General features: G+C 41.0%; 1 long non-coding RNA gene across 1 annotated transcript; it reads left to right on the plus strand.

Moving 5' to 3' along the window:
- Positions 1 to 5665: 5665 nt before the first annotated feature.
- Positions 5666 to 7598, plus strand: LOC128805737 (uncharacterized). The gene is made up of 3 exons (XR_008436541.1): positions 5666 to 5890; positions 6002 to 6083; positions 7328 to 7598. It is a non-coding gene; the product is annotated as an uncharacterized LOC128805737 (long non-coding RNA).
- The last annotated feature ends 7125 nt before the right edge of the window (positions 7599 to 14723 follow it).

Consider the following 14723-nt stretch of genomic DNA (forward strand, 5'->3'; position numbering starts at 1 on the left):
ACCAGATTAAAGAGTGTGGAAAAGAGAGACAGGAATTAGGGTAAAGCTGGAGGCAAGGCAGGAGCATAGAAAAGACCTCAGAGTAATAACTCATGGAGTATAGGTGAGAGGGAGAGTAAGCCATCAAAGTTGAAAAGACAGATTCAGAGATTACTGTGGTACAAAGGGAAGGAGATACACTTCCATGGTAGAAAGGGCTTCACTTGTTCAGCTATTTGTGGAATAACATGTCACATTTATGGTGGTTTGGAGAGGAGATGAAGCATTTGGTCCAAGTTTGGAATGGATTTGTGAATAAGGAACAAATGGAGTTCACAGTCCAGAGAGGGGAATATCCTCAGAGAATCCCCAGAAATTTTATTGCAGACATCTTTCAGAAAGAAGAGTGGAGAAAACTGTCTCTTTGGCTCCTTCTGTCTGAAGATATATTCTCTTATTTTCCATTTACCTCATCAGTTTTGTAGAAATAAAATCAAGCTAAACCAGGCTCTTGCATTTGCCATTTCCAGCTCCTTCTATTCAGAATGCAACTGCAAGAGGAGCAAACTGCAATTAAATTTAGCACCTTTTAAATATTTCATTTCTTTTTTATAGGTCTAATATGCAATAATTGGCAGAACAATCCATTTGAAAATGTGTAATGCCAAAGGAAAACATTCAATATCTTTCCATTCAATACCCTGAGTATTTTCTCACTCCAGGGTGTAAAAACATTTGTTCTTGATTCACACAGTCATTCTAAATCCTTGCCAAATTATGCAAAGAGCCGTCAGATTTAATGGTTCAAGCGTCTTATTCCTTATTATGGGACTTGGACAAATAAAAGCAATACATTGTAAAAATAGGTACTGAAGCTACTGCCAAAAGTCATCACAAAAAGATGCTTTTATAATATTCTGTCCTGTCTGCATTGCCTGTCCCAGATCTCAAGTCTCCTTAGGGTCTGAATTTATTCTGCAGTGCACCTGTAAAATACAACCAATAACCACTATTTTTATTTTATATATACAAAAACACTCCTCTTGCAAAGGTTACAGCCTCAGTTCAGTAATGTACTCATAGAATCATAGAATATCCTGTGTTGGAAAGATCATCAAGTCCAACTTTTGGCCCTGCACAGGACAAACTCAGCAATAACTCACTAAGCCAGTTACTTGATCCTAATTAAAGAATAGTCACAAAAATTTGTGGTTTAGGGTCCTTCTGAACCTGTCTTAGAAAATGTGTGCCATGTCATGCCATAAATGAATTATCCATCCACTTGCCTGGTCACATGTAGAACCTTGGAGATAACTTAATCTTTGGTTGAGAGAGAAATAGAAAAACAAAACAAAACTAATGAACAAACAAAACCTCCGACAACAAAAACCTAGTTGCTCCTAAATTTAATTTTGCTGAGTTGTTTTCTGCTTAGTATCCCTTCCAGCCCTGTGTCCAAGTCTTTTATGAATATGTTGGCACATCTTAGGCACAGGGCCCAAGATGGAGCTCAGGGGAAACCCACTAGTGACAGGTCCCCAGTCTGACGTCACCCCATTCGCCATAACCTGTGAGCCAGCTGCCCATTCAGTGCATGACGTGTTTATCCAGCTAAATGCTGAACATTTTGTTTAACACCATGGATAAAGTGTCTTTGACTCTCCTGCCTGCATGACCAGGTAATCATTTACAGCTGGATCATCTTGAAATTTATTTCATCTCAAGATCAGAGTGAGATATGATCTGTAGCTGAGTATAGAAGATGCCCAAAAGACTTACCATGTTCTTCCTCCTAACTCATTCTTCATCATACTACAAAATTATTGTTGTGGGTCACAGAAAATCAAGTAGAATATTTTAAGAATCTGGAAATAAACAAGTTTGTCAAACCCCTCCCTAAGTTTGAATGAAAAGACCACAATTCAGCTTTTAACCCAAACAATCTGATATGATCATAAAAATGTTTCCTTCCTTCCTTCCTTCCTTCCTTCCGCAACTTCCGCAACTTCCGCAACTTCCGCAACTTCCGCAACTTCCTTCCGCAACTTCCTTCCGCAACTTCCTTCCGCAACTTCCTTCCTTCCTTCCGCAACTTCCTTCCGCAACTTCCTTCCGCAACTTCCTTCCGCAACTTCCTTCCTTCCTTCCTTCCTTCCTTCCTTCCTTCCTTCCTTCCTTCCTTCCTTCCTTCCTTCCTTCCTTCCTTCCTTCCTTCCTTCCTTCCTTCCTTCCTTCCTTCCTTCCTTCCTTCCTTCCTTCCTTCCTTCCTTCCTTCCTTCCTTCCTTCCTTCCTTCCTTCCCTTCCCTTCCCTTCCCTTCCCTTCCCTTCCCTTCCCTTCCCTTCCCTTCCCTTCCCTTCCCTTCCCTTCCCTTCCCTTCCCTTCCCTTCCCTTCCCTTCCCTTCCCTTCCCTTCCCTTCCCTTCCCTTCCCTTCCCTTCCCTTCCCTTCCCTTCCCTTCCCTTCCCTTCCCTTCCCTTCCCTTCCCTTCCCTTCCCTTCCCTTCCCTTCCCTTCCCTTCCCTTCCCTTCCCTTCCCTTCCCTTCCCTTCCCTTCCCTTCCCTTCCCTTCCCTTCCCTTCCCTTCCCTTCCCTTCCCTTCCTTCCGCAACTTCCGCAACTTCCGCAACTTCCGCAACTTCCTTCCGCAACTTCCGCAACTTCCTTATCCTTACAAGTGTGGGATTTGAATTCTGACATTAGAAATGCACTTCAGACCACAACTGTACTATTCATTAAGTGAATATCACCAGCTTTCAGACATTTCACAGTCTTTCTTCCCAACCTGTAGTCATTTTTGTTGGCAGAGATACCTTTGCAAAATTTGATATGTAATAAAAGTTAAAATAAGTATATTTTTCAGTTTCCACTTGAGTGTGTCAGGAAACTGGGACTAAAAGATTTATAGTTTTGGGTACAAAACGTAGTTAAGAATTAAGCAAAGCAGCACTCTTTCTCGCCCGAAGTAAAAAAGCCCTGCTATTGCAGTCAATAGGATTTTTTTCCATCTACTTCTATGAGAAGAAGATGATCAGATTTCAAGATGTAAATGGAAATTTACATTACTGATCCGACTAACTTACTGCTTTTAAGAAGGGAGGCACCTCCCAAAGCCATAGGAATTTATTTGCCTTGATTAAGAAAGATGCAGTACCCCCTGCCAGACATCAACACGACAACATAATTTGCAATCCTTCTCCAAATAATCTCTGCATGCAATCACAATGAAAGTGCTGTTGAGAGTGGTAACCCTGGAATATTCTTTGTCCTTAAACAGAAAGATCACCAGAGGTAAACATCCTCTCTTCCTCTGGCTAATTTGAACTATTAAAAAAAAAAAAAAGGTATCTCTAGACTTGGCCTTCACTGATCTACAGAAACATTGGAATACTTTTGAATTAAATTTATCGTTCCTCAACCCAGGACAGTCACTGCAATGAATATATCCAAGAATTAGTCCTAAATTAGGATTTTCCAAACAAAAATAAAATCTTGCACTGTCCTATGTTCTCTCTGAGTTATTGTATTTCAAAGGAGACAATGAAAAAATGGGGATTTGGGGCAAGTTATATTAACAGGTTTTCTTTCTCAACTTCTTAACATAGGACATCTTTTTTTTCTTGTTTACAAGTGTTAAGAGTGCTGTTGGTTACACTGCTCAAATTTTTCCTTTCCAAACAGACAGCACACTTTACTTTTTGACCCTTTTCCACCCTCCTGTCCTCAGCTCTAGTGCTATAGTATGATACTGGCTTTGCTTCTCAAAAGAAAGAGAGAGAGAAAGAAAGAGAGGAAAGTATTTTTCCCTAAAAAATAGCTCCCCTTTTGGCAACAAACAAAGGAGAGAAAAGTACATCCAGAGAAACTGAACTCTTTAAAAGTGCTTTTTTGCTGTTTGATGACACAGGCATGAAGCCAAAATTTACCCATTGTACTTCATGTTCAAAATTTCTACACACAGCTCTAAATTGCTGACAGCTCTTTAGCTACAGCCATGCTACCGGGCGCCATTATAATAGTTCGCCATACCATTATGATGTGTCAGTGTTTATGACCTGTATCCCAAAACTGGATGACACTCAAATCTATTGACTGCCTATAAATCACTTTTTGGAAAAGATTTAAAGTTCTGAGATTGCAAGTAGAATTACTATTGCTCAAGTGGCCCCATCTAATCTTTTTTTCATTGAAAACACAGAAAGGTTATGGAATCATAAAGCCCATGTGGAACAAAACACAGGGAAATACTTATTGTTCTCATATAGAGGAACACACATAATACCCACAGTAGTATGAAGGCCCAGAGGGCTTTTTTTTTTATAGGTTCATGGATGAATTTTTTATTGCTACTGAATAAAGTGTTCTTGACATAAGTATTTGACCTCTAACACTAGCAAGATTTCCTCTTGGTGGCCATTAGAATATAAATCCTACTTCATTAGATCATAGAATCATAGAATCACAGAATAAGCTGAGTTGGAAGGGACCCATCAGGGTCATCGAGTCCAACCCCTGGCCCTGCACAGGACACTCCAGGAATCACACCATGTGCCTGAGAGTGTTATCCAAATACCCCTTGAACTCAGTGAGCTGAGGTGATTTCACTTACCTCAGCCTCGAAAAACTTGAAGGCATTCTGAGCAGAGCAATCTTCTTCACAATCTGTGATAAAATGACCAAAGAGGGACAGCAGGAAAAGCAGAGGGAGGGGTTGCTGACTCCTTCAAGCTTCTAGGTCTTCAGTTAGCCTGGCTGAGTAATGCCTGTTTCTATAGTCAGGCAACCAGAAGAATAATGTGCTTAGCCCTGGGGTCACCTCTCCCTCATCAGCCCGAGCCTACCTACTTGCATAGAACTAAGTACAACTAGTCCTTTGAAGAAAGAATCAAATTGTTTTTTATTTTTATTGTGAATGTCCTCTGAGGATTTCAGTAGCCACATTAAACTTCAGTTGACAGTTAAAAGTGGAAGTTAGCCTCTTTTGTGTCCTAGAGAAAGCCTTTGTTAATGTCATTCTTCATTTTGTCTTTTTCTTTTTTAGTAAACTTGTTATCTCTGTTCAGCTCACCGTAGCTTCTGAGGACTTTTAATTAAATCGTATAACTGATTGGATTAAAAGGCATTTGTTTCAGTTTTGCTGCATGTTTTTTGGAAGAATTAACCATAGCTACTGGCTTAGCAGAAAATTATCTCCTGATATTTTTATGAGTTTTCTTGTGTTTTCTGCACACCTCTGGTTCTCTGACACTTTCCATTTCTAAGATGGGATCACATCTAAGACATTCTTTTTCCTCCTCTACCTTCCCAAGGCTATTCAGCGATCCTGTGGCAAATAAGACAGAAAGCCAGGAAAAATATGTTATTGGCAACAGAGTGCTATCAGAACTTCAGTCCAATGAGTTCTAACAAGTTCTATGCCTTTGGTTCCATTTTTCAATTATAACAGTTGTTAAGTCACGCCCCTCTAAGTTATTTCAGTAATAAATCACTTTGTCCCTTTGGAAAGATCCCATTCCGTTCTGGGAAGCACTTCCAGCGGCTGTCAGGAGCCTGCACCCCATTTATGAGATAGTCCCGCTGGACAGCAGAAAACACACACAGACCATGGAACTACCATTGTGACTCTTCCTGTACAAAAATCACCCTGGTTTCAGTGGCAAATTTTACTAAAAGCCCAGAGGAAAAGCCAGGCAAGAGGCAGAACACATACCTTTTTGCTGCCTTTCTGCTGAACAAAGGCTGGGGTACCTGCAGTATCTGCTTACAGGCAGCATCTGGCATTTCTTTGAGGAAAGTCCCTCACTCTCAGCCACCATATTTATATTCAGTATATGTGAAACAGCTCAGGTTAAAAAGGCTTTCAAATGACTGCACCACATGAGACCTGCAGCTCGCAAATTAATTGTTTGAAAAGGTAGTGAAAACTGGCTCCTGGCATCCTGCTCCTTCACCAGGATCTTTCCTATCACCTTGACTGTGTCAGGGAGAATGTACTCTGCTGAGCCTCTACATGCCTGATCTGCAGGTAGAGAACTAAAGCCACACTGGTCTTACAAGCATCTGCTTCTCTTCCTCCACCTGCTTCCTCTAGTAATTGGGACACATTGGTGAGTCTTGCCGTGTTTCTTCAGAAACAGGAATGGGAAGAAAAGTCATGAAGTATGCAACCTTGAAAGTAGTCAAGATAATCACTACCTAGCAATAACTTTTTCATTGAGCAGAAAGTACATATCAAGTTAATGAAAACAAAAGATAAGCTGAAAGAGTGGGGGCCAGCTGGAAGAACTACAGAAACCACATCTACTCACATCAGCTACAACTAGCAAATACCTGATGGCACCCGCGGGCCGTGGATTTCTGTGGGGGCACAATGTATGATGTCCTTCAGAAAGAGTTTAGTTGTAGTGAATCTAATTCTTCATGCATGAAGGATAAAGCTCACTTATGCTGATGTAGTTAAAAACTGATTCTGAAATTAAAACATTTTCTTTATAAATACAGTATTTGTATGTAATCTAAAAATACAGGACAAATGATACTGAAGACTGGAAAAAGCCACCTACTCATACATCTAACATGGAAACAGTAGAGAGACTGGGCAAGTCTGACCTGGTCCAAAAGAAACAGCCATTTTCAGAGGGTTTCTAACCTTAGCAGAGAGCACTGTAGGCTTCTAAAGTAGCTACAGGGATGTATATGAAGAACAATATGCTGTGTCATGGTTGGCTGGTGAGAATGAGGCAGAGGAGAGTTTGCAATGGAGCAAGTGACAAAGATGGATTGATTCAAGAGATGTTTAAATTTGGTTTATTATGGGTCTGCGATTGACAATGTTGCAAGCTGCCCACCTCCCAGAGAGACAGGCATGTGGGCCATTCTTTGATTTCATAAATCATCCACTAACATACCCAGAGCATTGACCTTTTATGGGGAGGGAGCTCGGGGCATCCAGCATAATTTAACACCAGCATGTCGGATGGTGTCCAGCACAGTTTAACACTCCTTAACCTCTGCCTCATTAGACATCTGTCCTGTCATTTATCTTTCTGTTTATTTTTCAAGTGATATATTATTGGTAATAACTAAGGAATGGGCACTGATGTTACTCTCCATGGAGCTGCCATTAGTCAGCTGGAAGTCAGGCCAGCATCTCTCTGAAACTGGTACACAGAATAACTTTTAAAATATTTCAGATATTCTTTGCCAAGCAATTTCCTCCTGGCATGGGCAGGTAACACCCCTATTATATGATCTTTTATTTATTTTTGCTCTTTCCAGACCAGATTTTAGGAGTTTTTAAAACGAGCAAGTATTATTACTGTTGGTAATAAGACCTGAATTCTTTTTTCAGCAGAAATTTCATCCTGTCTGTGACAAGCATGGCTAAATAAGAAGCCAGCAGGGAAATGGCAGGGTCATCCATTCCAACCACATATATACACATACTTGTATATGAAGACAAATACATATACACACACAAACACACATGCTCACACTCTTCCCTCCTTCCTAGGCCATCACCATAATGGCAGATATTAAGACTCCTTTCAAAATACAAATAGTTTAGCACATTTATAATTGACTGGATATTGGAGATTTCATTTATGCTGCCTTTCTTTATCAAGCAGCAACTATTTTTCCAACATTTGGTATATTGAGTTACATTCTGGGAGGGGAATAAAAAGCAAAGAAAGCATGGGGCCACAGTGAAGGGAAAATGAAGTATTAAACATTTTTTCTGTATTGTGTAACTAATGTGTTGTGATACTGGATGGGAAGTAAATTCCAATGCAGGTTCTTCTATGGTACACATGGTACTAAGCATGAATTTGGATTTCAAACAGACTATAAAGAAGGTACAAGTCCAAAAGGACCTGTAAATTTAAAAAAAAAAAGGCATTTCAGATTTGTTTATACTGCAGATATTTGTGAGTCAGCTTTATAACAGCTGTAACACCTTGAGAAAATATTGATCATGTTTTGTTTAGCTGAATATCAATATTTTGCTTTTAAATCCATCATCACATGAAATATATTGAAATTTTCAGCAATAACAAACAATTTTATATGAGCAATATTACCACTGAGACACAGATTGAAATAGTTAAGGAACTCACTGGCTGACCTGAAACGTCCTCTAGTTAAATACACACATGCGCGCACACATACACACACACACACACACACACAGAAAAAACTTCAGGGAAAAAAAAAATCCTAAAAAATATGAAATGTTCTGAGAAACTGCATGAGACAGGTGCTCTTGAAATTTCGATTTTAGTGGTGAAAAAGCCCAAAGCGATGGGAGGCAAGCCTGGCTGAGGCAAGCAAGCACAGCCAAGAAGGAATTCATTGGGTGGGAGGGAGTTTGCCGGGGTACCAGAAGCTTTGCTTTCCAGATGTACTTTATTTATAAAATGTTTAATCCTTTTAAAACTACCTACATCCCACACAGATTTGGCATTGCTTTATTGCTTAATTAATACCATCATCTAAGGTTTTGTCTAACACCATGATCAGAGAAAAAAGCTACATGCAAATGCTGCCAGATCTAACAGGACACAATGGAAGAGGTTTTGCTTTAATAAACAAGATCTTTGCTCGTTCACTGCCTCGTTTCATACTATATAACTGGGCATTTAGCTGTACTTTTTTGAAAGTTAGGATCATGTAACTGGAGTTTAAAACTTGAGGGTACTGTCACCTTGACTCAAACACTTCAGTTATTTCATCAGCAGTGAGAAACTGCATGTACCAGTGAGCCACAGGGATGCCTGTGCACTAGAGGATGCACTTCTGAAAAGGCAGAGTGATCAGAACAAATCCAGCAAGGTGTTCCTAGGAGTATGCAAATCCAGCAAGGTGTTCCTAGGAGTATGAAAGCCACCAATACAAGGTCCATGTGAAATATCAAGTATTGTTGGCCGTTTGGGTCACCCACGTTGACAGAAAGGGAACTCGTACCAGAACAGGTGCAGAAATGGCTCTGGGATGATCCAAGTAACAGAGAGTTTATTTTACAGGAGGAAATTAAAAGACAGTGGCTTATTTAGCCAAGTAGATCCAAGTCTGAGAGGGGATACAGTCACTCTTTGTAAATACAGCTGGAGGATAAACACCAGAAAAGGGAAAGAGCTTTTTAAGCTTAAAGACAATGATCTGGCATAAGAACAAAGAGGTATTAGAGAGCCATTAAAAAATTCAGGCTGGAAATTGGGTATAGATTTCCAGCTCTCATAAAGGTGAATTTCTGGACCTTCCACCTTTTCAGCCTTGTGGTCAGAATTCACCACTAATTTGCAGCGGATTATGTAAGATTTTACATGACAGAGTGCAACAGGCCAAGCACACACTGTGCGTCAATGCCCTTCTCAGCCCTTTCCATCCTTTCCCAGACCGCCATGATTGTGAATTAGTCCAGACCCTATTTCTGGCTCATGTTTCTGTCTTCTTTTCCTTTGCAAACCAGGGCATGAAAGGCATCAGGATTGAAATAACTCATACATACTATGTCCATATTTCAGTAGTGTCCCCAGGTGGGTGTCAGGGTGTCAGCTGTCTAGATATGTGGATGAGGGATCTTGCAAAACTCTCTCAGTCAGAAGAAGTCTCCCAGAGTCCATTTCTGCCCAGCACACAGACTGAACTCTGTACTCATTGCCTAATCATACTTAAGAGCATCATTTAAATGTTTGTGTGTTTCCCCTAATTAAGTGCCAAAAGTTTGGAGCATTCTCCTCAGCTAGGAGAGACTCAACCCAGCCCACCCTTGACGTAAATCTGATGACACTAATCAAGCTACATGAGTCAAATCTGGCTCTTTTTTTTTTTTATTATTTTTTTTTTTGCCCATTAGTAATAAAATGTAAAGCTTTATTTGGAAAGTACATAATAAATAATCATGTCAACAAAATTCATAATTTCTCCAGCATTACCTTATAATGAAATGCAATGATGTTAATAAAAAGCAGGCCATAAACAAAATACTGTTTAGCTCTGTGTTTCTAGTTAAATTCTAAGGCTTTTAATTTTTGTATATTGTAGTAGAAAACAGATTATTCAGAATATTCTAAATCTATAAATGCATCTAATGACTTGAAAAAAAAAAATTTAGATTTTATAGTCTTCTGTTATTATCTAAAATCCCAGACCGGGTTACTACAACATACAAAAAATGGATTATGTTAAGCAAGAAATTTAAAGATCAAAATTTCTGTAAACACTAATGTAACATTTGGACACAATAAATTCAGCTTCCCTTTCTATGTTAATGATATTCTGGGTAAATGCCTGCAGTTCATTTACTTTGGAAAACATTCGATGAAAAAATATGAGCTTTTGTTTGGGTTCTGTCAGGATAGATAGCGTGCTCACTAGCCCTGGAACAGACCCCCGCCACACACAGGCACCCACCACGTGACACTGAACCTGAAGAAATCCTCCATCTGAACCTCCTTCAGACTGTGGTTGCAAACCTGATTCATACCTGTGCAGAGTTGTCCTCTGCACTGCAGATAAAAAGAGTAAATAGCAGTATTTTTATCTCTCAGATAACTCAGGCACAAAGCAGTTGGTGGGAGTTTTTTCTTTCCTCAAGAGATCAAAAACCTTGGCCTTGGTGCAGTGTACATCCTCAGCACACTGGGACACAGCCAGCCCAGTGGCACAGAACTGGCACCCAGTGTTGGTCTGATGGATATGGCGCTCTGGGCTGTCACTTCTGGTACCTAACACAGACATCTGCACTGCCAACCTGCAAAACATTGGGTTGTAACCTGTGCTGAGAACAGGTCCCCAAAGATACATTCTCCTAGCCCTAAAAGTGGATGTTTAGTCTGAGGATACAGAGATGGTATGAGTGGGGTGGGGTCAGAGGTCTGCTCTGCCCAGATTGGCAAGGTTTATGAGCACAGCAGGAGGGGGTTACTGAGCTGGAGGATCCCTCCAGTCCACCTCACTGAAGGGCTTTTGGGACCATACCAGGACCACAGCACATGTGCCACCATGAGACCCTTGGCATCACAGCATGACCAGGATAATGCCCAAAACCAGATCTGCTCTGCTGATGGGTTTCAGCAGCTCCAAGGATGTTTGACATGAGCTGGCAATGTGTGTTTGAATCACTGTCCAGAGAAATCTTTAAATAACCATACCAACAGTGTGTGAAAATGACCATCATTGATCAAAAATGCCATATCTGAATAGTTCTCGAGAAAAATTGCTTTTTTTTTTTTTTTTTTTTTTTTTTCTAAAGTATTCTCTTTCTTTGTTTCATGCTATTAACAATCCATGCTGTCTCAGCACAAATGACTGACTACTATGGACATGCTCCTCTTCACATGCTGAGACATGAGGTATAGGGTATAGATTCACTCTGAGATGGTTACACCAGGGTGTCATCTGGACCTGCTCCAAACCACAGGAGAAAATGGCAATGTGATAAGGTTGAATATTAGCTTTGCAAAGGACCCTATCAATAAAGTTAGTAGGAAAGATCTTCCAAAAGATACAGATACAGATCAGATGTCTTATTTTCCTCCAAGTTCACCTCTAAAATTTGTTCATCACTTTGGGTTCATCAGGAGTGATATTCCTTGCATAGAAGCTTTTGTCTGTCATTCCATCATGCATGCCCCTCTCTTTCAAAGATTACTTTTTAGTCCTAAGGGTCTGTTGCAAAAATGCTGCTTGTGGCTACTGCAAAACAATGAATTCAGGGCTGTGAAATTTCCAACATTCACAGCAAGTTCATTTAGTCTTCAAGTGTTTTTCTGGCATTTTTTTTAGTCAGAAAACCCTGAAATATCTTTAGATGCATCAATTAAGTTGTTGAAATTTCCCAATTATTTCTGTTGGAACTCCATTTTATTCTGATAACAGTGGTACAAAAATTTGGAAGGTACATACATTTCCAAGAAATGCTATCAATTCCCAGTCTAATTTAGGTTCCCAGGTGCCCAAATTATTTTTTGAAACTAGATTTAATAATAAGAATCTATTTCTAGTTACAAAAGTTCTTTTTCCTGATGCCAAAATATGAAGCAATATAATCTGATGTTGATGAGCTGTTCTTTGTCTAAGGTTATCATTATCACTGTACACAACCTTCAGAATTCATACTCTGAATGAGTTTCCACTGCTATGTGCAATATTGTCTGTTTCTTGACTTAACTTTTTCTATAAATCTGTCATCCATATTTAAATAAAATACATGCACAATTCCTGAAAAAGGAGGTTTCGTACACTAGCATTTAGTGTTAAGACATTAAGGGAACACATCTAGACACATGCTGAGTATCATATCATTCCTCATCCCACCACATCCATATACTATAGCTAGATAATTTCACTGTGGCACCAGAAGGCCGTGCTTTTCATTAACCAAAACAAAATCTTCTGTCACCTCCAGAAACACTGTTGCCTTTTCTCCTGCATAGGATATGGTGCAGCTTTTTTTGAAATCTTCAGACTTGCTGACAGAGCAAAAAGCAAGGAGCCAGATAACCTCCTTCTCTCCCCTCAAAAAAGGCTATTGAGCATACCTACCTATCTTGCCAATTTTTATCCCATCTTAGAACAATATCTAACAAATGTATAAATTGAATATTTAAAAAAATCTATATGGGAAAAAATAAAACTAAATGCAATGTGTCCGAATGGCATTTCAGTTATACAAAAGAATCTCCTTCACACAGTTTACAAGATGGTGGTTTACAATGAGTAGGGCTATATGGTGAAGATATTAAAACACTGACTTATAGGTCAATGTCTGCGTTGATATTAATACAGCCAAAAAAAGAAATTGTGCTCTCAGTTGAGGTTTGGAATAAGTGGTGAAGCAGAGATACAAGAAGGCTGTTTTGAATGGCAGGAGCTTAAGAGAAGGTGATTGTCAAACCAATGGTGTTTGGAAAGGAACAAAAATCGAGACATTGCAAGCTTAAAAGAGCAAGAATAATGGTAGGCAGATAAAGATAGGAATGAATTGCAGAGAAAAAATGGCAGAAATCTGGGGAAGACTTTGAAAATACAGAACAGAAACAGAAGCGGAAACAGAAAGTACAGAAACACTTAACATTGTAAAGAGAGTAAAAAGTTTAAAACAAGAAAACAGGTCCATAATCCAGATGTCTCTCTGTCATTACCTGATGCACAGTAACAAAAGTCACAGACTCACTGTTTCCAACAAAGGGCATAATTCCACACTATAAAGTCCAGTTTCTGAAATATGGGAAGAAAGATTATTTTTGTAAACCTAAACTGGGAAATCATTGAGGTCCCCTTTGTACACTGGTTTACCAGCTTTTCCAAGGAGCAATATAAGAAGAGAATATTATGAGTTCCTATCAAATATGGCTTCATTTATTTGTCAGAAAGTTCACAGAAAGTACAAGGAACACGGCAAGCTAGTTTATTGCTTACATCAAGGATGGGGGGTGGGAGCAATTTTGTCCCCACATCCTTCTGCAGTAGCTGGGTTGTCTGAAAATAAAAAGGGGAAGGGGAAGGGGAAGGGGAAGGGGAAGGGGAAGGGGAATGAGAAGGGGAATGAGAAGGGGAATGAGAAGGGGAATGAGAAGGGGAATGAGAAGGGGAATGAGAAGGGGAATGAGAAGGGGAATGAGAAGGGGAATGAGAACGGGAGAGAGAGGCGAGGCAAGAAGGGAAGGGAAGGGAAGGGAAGGGAAGGGAAGGGAAGGGAAGGGAAGGGAAGGGAAGGGAAGGGAAGGGAAGGGAAGGGAAGGGAAGGGAAGGGAAGGGAAGGGAAGGGAAGGGAAGGGAAGGGAAGGGAAGGGAAGGGAAGGGAAGGGAAGGGAAGGGAAGGGAAGGGAAGGGAAGGGAAGGGAAGGGAAGGGAAGGGAAGGGAAGGGAAGGGAAGGGAAGGGAAGGGAAGGGAAGGGAAGGGAAGGGAAGGGAAGGGAAGGGAAGGGAAGGGAAGGGAAGGGAAGGGAAGGGAAGGGAAGGGAAGGGAAGGGAAGGGAAGGGAAGGGAAGGGAAGGGAAGGGAAGGGAAGGGAAGGGAAGGGAAGGGAAGGGAAGGGAAGGGAAGGGAAGGGAAGGGAAGGGAAGGGAAGGGAAGGGAAGGGAAGGGAAGGGAAGGGAAGGGAAGGGAAGGGAAGGGAAGGGAAGGGAAGGGAAGGGAAGGGAAGGGAAGGGAAGGGAAGGGAAGGGAAGGGAAGGGAAGGGAAGGGAAGGGAAGGGAAGGGAAGGGAAGGGAAGGGAAGGGAAGGGAAGGGAAGGGAAGGGAAGGGAAGGGAAGGGAAGGGAAGGGAAGGGAAGGGAAGGGAAGGGAAGGGAAGGGAAGGGAAGGGAAGGGAAGGGAAGGGAAGGGAAGGGAAGGGAAGGGAAGGGAAGGGAAGGGAAGGGAAGGGAAGGGAAGGGAAGGGAAGGGAAGGGAAGGGAAGGGAAGGGAAGGGAAGGGAAGGGAAGGGAAGGGAAGGGAAGGGAAGGGAAGGGAAGGGAAGGGAAGGGAAAGGAAGGGAAAGGAAGGGAAAGGAAGGGAAAGGAAGGGAAAGGAAGGGAAAGGAAGGGAAAGGAAGGGAAAGGAAGGGAAAGGAAAGGAAGGGAAAGGAAGGGAAAGGAAGGGAAAGGAAGGGAAAGGAAGGGAAAGGAAGGGAAAGGAAGGGAAAGGAAGGGAAAGGAAGGGAAAGGAAGGGAAGGGAAGGGAAAGGAAGGGAAAGGAAGGGAAAGGAAGGGAAAGGAAGGGAAAGGAAGGGAAGGGAAGAGAGAAAAGAAAAGAAAAGAAAA

The sequence above is a fragment of the Vidua macroura genome, chromosome 3 (genome assembly GCF_024509145.1).
Source record: "Vidua macroura isolate BioBank_ID:100142 chromosome 3, ASM2450914v1, whole genome shotgun sequence".
Lineage (NCBI taxonomy): Eukaryota > Metazoa > Chordata > Aves > Passeriformes > Viduidae > Vidua > Vidua macroura.